This window comes from Nelumbo lutea, chromosome 2 (genome assembly GCF_056320005.1).
Source record: "Nelumbo lutea isolate HS-2025 chromosome 2, American lotus-T2T, whole genome shotgun sequence".
NCBI classification, from domain to species: Eukaryota; Viridiplantae; Streptophyta; class Magnoliopsida; order Proteales; family Nelumbonaceae; genus Nelumbo; species Nelumbo lutea.
Window position 1 is genome coordinate 75119684 of NC_142685.1, and position 7356 is coordinate 75127039.

Below are 7356 nucleotides of genomic sequence, written 5' to 3' on the forward strand. Positions count from 1 at the left end.
GAAGTCCACGAGTCGGCACGGCATGGCCCATGTGAGCCCATAGCGGGCTATGCTCGGTCCATCCAAGAACTAACCATTGGGGACCCCCCCCCCCCCAACAACTAGTTTTCCCTTTTTGGGGGGTTTCTTACATAAATACCCCCTAACAGCTATATAGGGGGTATTTATGTATTTTGGTTATGGGGGGAGAAAAATGACACAAATGCCCCCCAACAGCTATATAACAACTAATTTAGGGGGCATTTTGGGTAAAGTTATAAATAGCTTTACAACAACCAAAATATCCCTCCCAACAACTAAAAAATGTCTAGTTTTTATGGTATTTAAGGCAATTGAATTATTTTCAATTCCTATAAATAGTTCCATCCTCCACCATTATCATTACACCAATTCAACAATTCTCTTAAGTCTCTCTCTCTCTCTCTCTCTCTCTCTCTCTCTCTCTCATACATTCTTTGCAATCTGAATGGATTCTGATTGGCTGATTGGTTGATTCTCCAATTCTCAACCTTATTGAAGTTTCAACAAAAGGCTTGCTCAACCAGCTCAAATATCTCAAGTTAGCAAATTGGGAGGCTTGGACTCTTGAAGTTGAAAGGCTTTAACCGTTGAAATCAAGTTGGGATTCTGAACCGACAATCTAGATAAATCCAATTAAATTAATTTTTTTTTAGAATTTAAAAAAATGTTTATTGTTGACGATATTCAATCGCATCATGATAGTGTTAGTGCCAACATGGATGCTGTTGATATTGATGGAATTTTCACCCCTAGTACTGATACTAGGGGAAAGAAAAAGAGGGCCTCTTAGTTGAATAGCCTGGTTTGGAAAATATTTAAAATAGAGGATGTTGAGGGGAAGGGAAAAAGAGTAATTTGCCAAAAATGTAGGAAAGACTTTAGCTATTGTAGCAAGGGTGGTATTGGCCATTTGAGCGGACATTTGCTCACATACGAGAAAGAAGAAGAAGAAGAAGAAGAAGAAGAAGAAGAAGGGAGAGAAACAACACATACACAAATTGGGAGGGAGGGTTTTGGTACATTTAAATATTCTCAAGAAAAAATCAGACAAGAATTAGCAAAATACATTGTACATGCAGAACAACCATTTTTGTTAGTTGAAGATACTCAACTTGAAAAATGGTTACGTAATTCTGTAAATCCACAATATAAAAAAGTTTATAGGAATACTATTAGATCATATGCTTTAAATTTTCTTTATTCATATAAACAAAATTTAATTTATTTGTTATCAAATTTTAATTCTAAAGTTGCAATTATTTCTGATGTTTGGACTTCTAAATTTAACATAAGTTATATTTGTGTTACCAACCATTTTATTAATGAAAATTGGCTTTTAAATAAAAGAACTATAAGTTTTATTAGATTTGAATGGCCACATACTGGCCCAACTATTGCTGCAAGCATTTTAAATACTTTACATGCTTATGGAATTGAGAATAAATTATTTTCCGTTAGTTTTGATAATGCTAGTAATAATGATTCTACAATAAATATTTTAAAATCTCAATTAAAATCATCTTTAAGTGGTAAATTATTTCATATTAGATGTGCATGTCGCATCTTAAATTTATATATTCAGGATGCTTTAAATATTATTTCTACTCATATTTTTAAAATTAGAAATTGTATTATATTTATTAAAAGTTCTAGAGCAAAATAACAAGAATTTAAATGCCTAATGATAGTTCGTATAATAATTTAAATAAATGAATTCTTACTGATTTTTATAATGCAAAAATGCCTAATGATATTATAATTGAGGAAGGTTGGGAAATGACAATTCGTATAAGAGATTTTTTAACACATTTTTATGATGCAACTAATGAATTATCGGGTATTTATTATCCAACTAGTTGTAATTTACCTTATCAATTAATGGTGATTAGTGATTGTTTTGCAAAATATAGAAATAATCCACGATTTAAAAGTATTGTTGAAATAATGGAAAATAAATTTAAAAAATATTGGGAGAACTTTTCTCCTCTTTATTGCTTAACTACAATATTAGATCCTAGGATTTGGAAAGATGGTTTAGATATTTTACTTGAAACATATTGTGAAAATATGAATATTGAAATTGGAAATAAAAAAGAAGAAATTAATAATTTATTATTTGAAATGTACAGTTTATATGAATCCAAAGTAACAGGAAATAATTCTACAACTTGTACAACATCTTCTACTTCTGAACTTGACCCTAGTAGTAGAAGAGAAAAACTTTTTTATTTAATAAATAGAAGGCAGAAATCTGCTACCTCAACAATAAGTTCCTTTACTGAACTTAATTTTTATTTACAAGCAAATTTTTCTACTTTAGGTGAGGGAACAAATAACTTCGATATTTTAGCCTAGTGGAGTGAACATCCAAAAAATTATATCTAGTTCTCGCCGCCATGGCATGTGATCTACTAACCTCTCCGGTGTTTACAGTTCCATCAGAGGCTTGTTTTATTATAGGTACTAGAGTGTTGGACGACAAGAGAAACTACATGAATGATGAAAGTATAGAGATGTGCATCTGCTTTAAAGATTGGCTGGATGTTGAAGATAGATTACAAGACAAATGAGGGCATGACACTACACCCAATATTTCACCTAAAGTAGATGATGAAAGTCATGAACAATAGTTGACTAGTTGTATAGAATTTTTTATTTTTTTCAAATTATTGTAAAATTTGTTTTAATTTTATTTAATTTGTTTATTATTTTTTAACAATGCAATTTTGTATTTTCAGTTTGTAACTATATTGTATTATTTATATTTTATTAATTTATTTCATTTTCATATTTCATTCATCTAAGTATCCAACCATTGTATGCTTTGTAATTTGTATCATTCAAATTTAAGTGAAATAAAATTCCTATTTTTCTTCCAATTTGTTATTCCATCATTCTTATTTGCTTAAGTATTTTTTTTATTTATGTGTTAGATTTCTCATTTCTTAAATTTTCAAATAGTTTCCAAAGCTCAAAAGAAAGTTAAATATTTTAGTTTTACACTTTTACTTAGAAAAGAAATCAAAATTAAAAACAAAAAAAAAAGTCAAAAAACCAATCTAGCTCGGTTTGGCCCATGCCCAAGGCTCGCCTTGTAGCCCAACCCGACCTACATCCCAGCTCGCGGCATGGCACAACACGGTACTGGCCTGCACGGGCTTGGGCTGTGGGCAATGCTGGGTCGACCCCCAAACTTTTCATCGGGGAGGGCGGCATGGCCCGTGATGGTTCGCTGGCCAGCACGGCATGGCCCGCACTTTGCACAAGCCATCCATGGGTCATGTCGTGCCAGCCTAGCATGACCCACTTTACACCTCTACAATGATCCATAGACAATTTCTGTCAAAACGATCAAAGCTCAACACATAGAAGGATAACATAGCATTTTAAAAATTTTAAATTATTTTATAAGATATAATTAAGTCTAATCGGCTCAGCTAAGTCCAATCGGTGTCCCATGGTATGCATCCTACAACATATCTCAACTGTGTATTGGAAACATCTCCCAATGATAAGTATGGGAGATTTTCCCAATGCATGTTGAGATGTACATGTCGAGTGCCTGTAGGGCACTGATGTGATCCCATTGTGTATTGTGAAACCTCAAGAACATTTACGTATGTATTGTGTTTCATGGACATTTATAGATGGGGTGTTTTTTATATAAGCGTTTAATTGAAAACATTACTTTAAATATTTATTGTTTTTGTTGTTTGATTGGATGTTTCATGGGCGTTTCAAAAAAATAGCCCATAAAGCTATCTTCCCCTTCAACTTACAATGCTACAAGTAAGCATTTCATTTCAATAAACATTGGGGCATTGAGAGAAATCAGAATTTGAAGTTTCCCTCGACACCTTATGCACAAAAATCCAAGCATTTCTATTTTTCAATGTTTATTAGTAAATATGCATGTGTGTTGCACGTAGCAATTTCAGATAACATTAATAGTTTCAATATCCTTATTAGAACCATTTAAAAAAGATATATATTTGATTCATATTTTATATTTTATTTTCATTATTAATAAAAATATTTCTTATCTATCACATTTATTTTTGTTTAATATGATAAATATATAATATTAGAGATGTGCACAGATTTTGTAGACAAACTTTTGTGTTTTCTATATTTTTATTTCTATTTATATTTTGAGTTTTTATTATATAATTATGACATCATGTTCTAACCTATTTGACTTTAAAAAAGCAATCTCATTTTTGGGTTACTTTAAATTTTTTATTCCATTTACATAATGAATTCTAAAAATAATTCTTGTTTATCACACTTATTTTTGCTTGATATGACAAGTTTATAGTATATAAGATGGGTTAAAATTTTCTATAAATTTTATGTTTTTTTTTATATGTTGTGTATCTATCTATTTTTAAAATTTTATTATTTAATTACGACAACATTGGTTAACCCATTTACTCAAACTATTGGACCATTATGGTTCAAGTCAAGTAGGTTGGGCTGAATTTAATCTTAACCCAGACCCAACCCTATGCATTGGATCTAAGGCTTTAGACTAATGTCAAGCCTAAGTTGTCCAACTTGGGCCCAACTTGCATTGAAATTTGATGCACTTGAGGTTAATCTTGGACTTGGTTTTTCAATTAACCCCATGACAAAATTTGACATAAAATGTATGTGTATTTAAATGTACATGCATGTATGCAAGTATATACTCTATACGTATTTATGATGGTACTAGTAAATGTGCGCATGTGGCAACTTTCAATGATAATGATAATAAAATTTAAAAGTTGTTATTAGAGTTCATGTAACAAAGACAAGTAATAAAATAATAGTGTAATTGATATCATAAAAATGATAACCAATTAGGTGGTTATCATCATCATCTAAGAGATTTTTCCAAATTATATGGGATCAGCTACATGAATCCCTTTTCACCATTCAATGCTATATCCATCATTAAATTATGGACACTTTCATTTTTTATTACTTCCACCTTAGTCCTCGATTTGTCCTTGGCTCTTCTAGTCCCTTTTACATTAAATTGAGCACATTTTTAAACAAATTTATATAAGGTTTTACATGCAAATGTCCAAACCATCTCAATCTACTGCCTCTCGTTTTTCTCCTTTTGGAGTTATTAGTAGGTTCCTTCATATGCCACCAATCAAGTGGTATTCGTTAAAATTCCTTAGCGGTGTATGACTAGTTTAAATTCTTTTGGTATCATACCTTCTGGCATCTTAGATATAAAGAATATATATAATATTAAAGATATGTTCAATTATTTTATAAATTGACCCAAAAATAGATATATATTAATATTTTATATTTTAAATAAAATTATTTAATATGAAGTCGGAAAATTCCCAAACTTCTTAGTCTAAAATATTTTATATTATGAATTAATTTTTTAATAATATCGTTGTAAATTTTTTACGTTTAAATTTTTCGAACTGATAGACTAAACTGAAAATTGACCCAAATTGATACAACTCATGTAGGCCAATTTTCACTAATGGTCAGTCAATTTCTAGTGACTAACTCCCTATTCCGACCAGGCCAGTTTGGTTAGTCAAACAGTCTGTAACCAAACTGAACTGACCCATGAACACTCCTAATTTCATCTAAATTAATAGTCCAATCTCTAACAAATAAAAATAGTTTAATCTCTAATGATTATTGATAATTTTCTATTAAATAACAAAATTATAATTATTTTTGTCAAATATAATTTATACTATTATCACATAAATTATAATTAATAACTTATACTTTTGAAAATTACATAAAATATAAAATTATTATTAATTTGAATATTATGAAATCTATTATAATTATTTTTCTACCCTTAAGAAACTTTTAAACATATTACATAATTTCTTTATATAAACTATTTAAAAATTAGTCATTTTAAATATTTCATTATATAAAATATTTAGTTATTGAAATATTTAATTAATATGTAAAATATTTAAAATGTATTTATTTTAAAGTTATTATGTAGTCTTGAATATTTTGTATATAATTATCTATCTGTTTTTAATAATTTTTTATTTTAAATACTTAGTTATTGAAATATTTAAATAGTATTGTTTTTAATTTTTAATTTTTAATTTTATTATTTGAATAACATTGAAATAATTTTTTATTTAATTTAAATAGTAAGATAATATGTAAAATATTTGAAATTTCATAAAAATATAAAATTATTAATAATATGAATATTACTACATCAATAGTAATTATTTTTTGTATTTTCAATAAATATTTTAAAGTTATTACATGATTTAATTATAATATTTAAATAATTATTAATTCTTTAATTCGAGCTTTCTTTAGATAGATATAGATGAAAAGTGGGGGAGAGGATAAATAGGAATTAGAGGTAATTTAGGAGAAAGTAGGGAATAGTGGTACCACATGGCTAGTGGGGGATAGGAACAAATTGGAGTAAGGATTGGCTTTACAAAGGACTATTATATCTTTCCTAAAAATAAGAAAAATGGGGATAAGGCATGCTGAGGTGACAACTTCATATACATGGAAAGGAAATAAGGCACCTCCTCTAAAATTGCGGGACTTGGGTAATGGATAAAGGAGAAGCCATCTGATGTGACTATCCTAATTATTTTAGTACTCAGTTATCTTAATTATCCATTTTAGTTTAATCTCATTCCTTCTTTGATAACCAATTGAGATGAAGAAGTTTTCAATTTTATAATCTCATAAATTTTCTCTTTTTTCCCTAGTTTTTTCCGTAGTACTTAGCATTTTTCTTTTTCTTTTTTTTCCTTGGTTTCTTTGATCGTCACTTATTCAAAGATTCACTGGGAGTGCTTATTGGATAAATAAGTGTTTATCCTAATAAGTATAAGTACTTGTTGAAAAAGTGTTTACAAATATGCAAAAAATTATGGCTTCTTCAAAATGGGCTAATTGTTTGAAATAGGCACTTATTTCTACTTTTCTCTAAAATGCAACAAGTGCTTATTGCTATGGTCTTAACTTAAAATAAATGTTTGTTCGAATATGTTTTATGATTTTTTATAATATTTATTTTTATTATTTATTTTATAGCATTACAAGTTAACTTGTTTAATTGGGAGAAAAATGTAATTGCAATTGACTTTTAGAACATTGGTGTTATCTTATGGTTAAATGGGTAAATCGATCACCTAAAGATGATTTCGAGTCCATTTAAAACCAAACCACTTATTTGCAAAAGACCATTTACTTGGTTATCAACATGTTGGCCTAATTGGACCATTTAACCTAGTTAGTGGAATCACAAATTAGACATCAATTTTTCTAATTTTTATATTCCACTTCTATCATTAATAAAAACAATTCTTA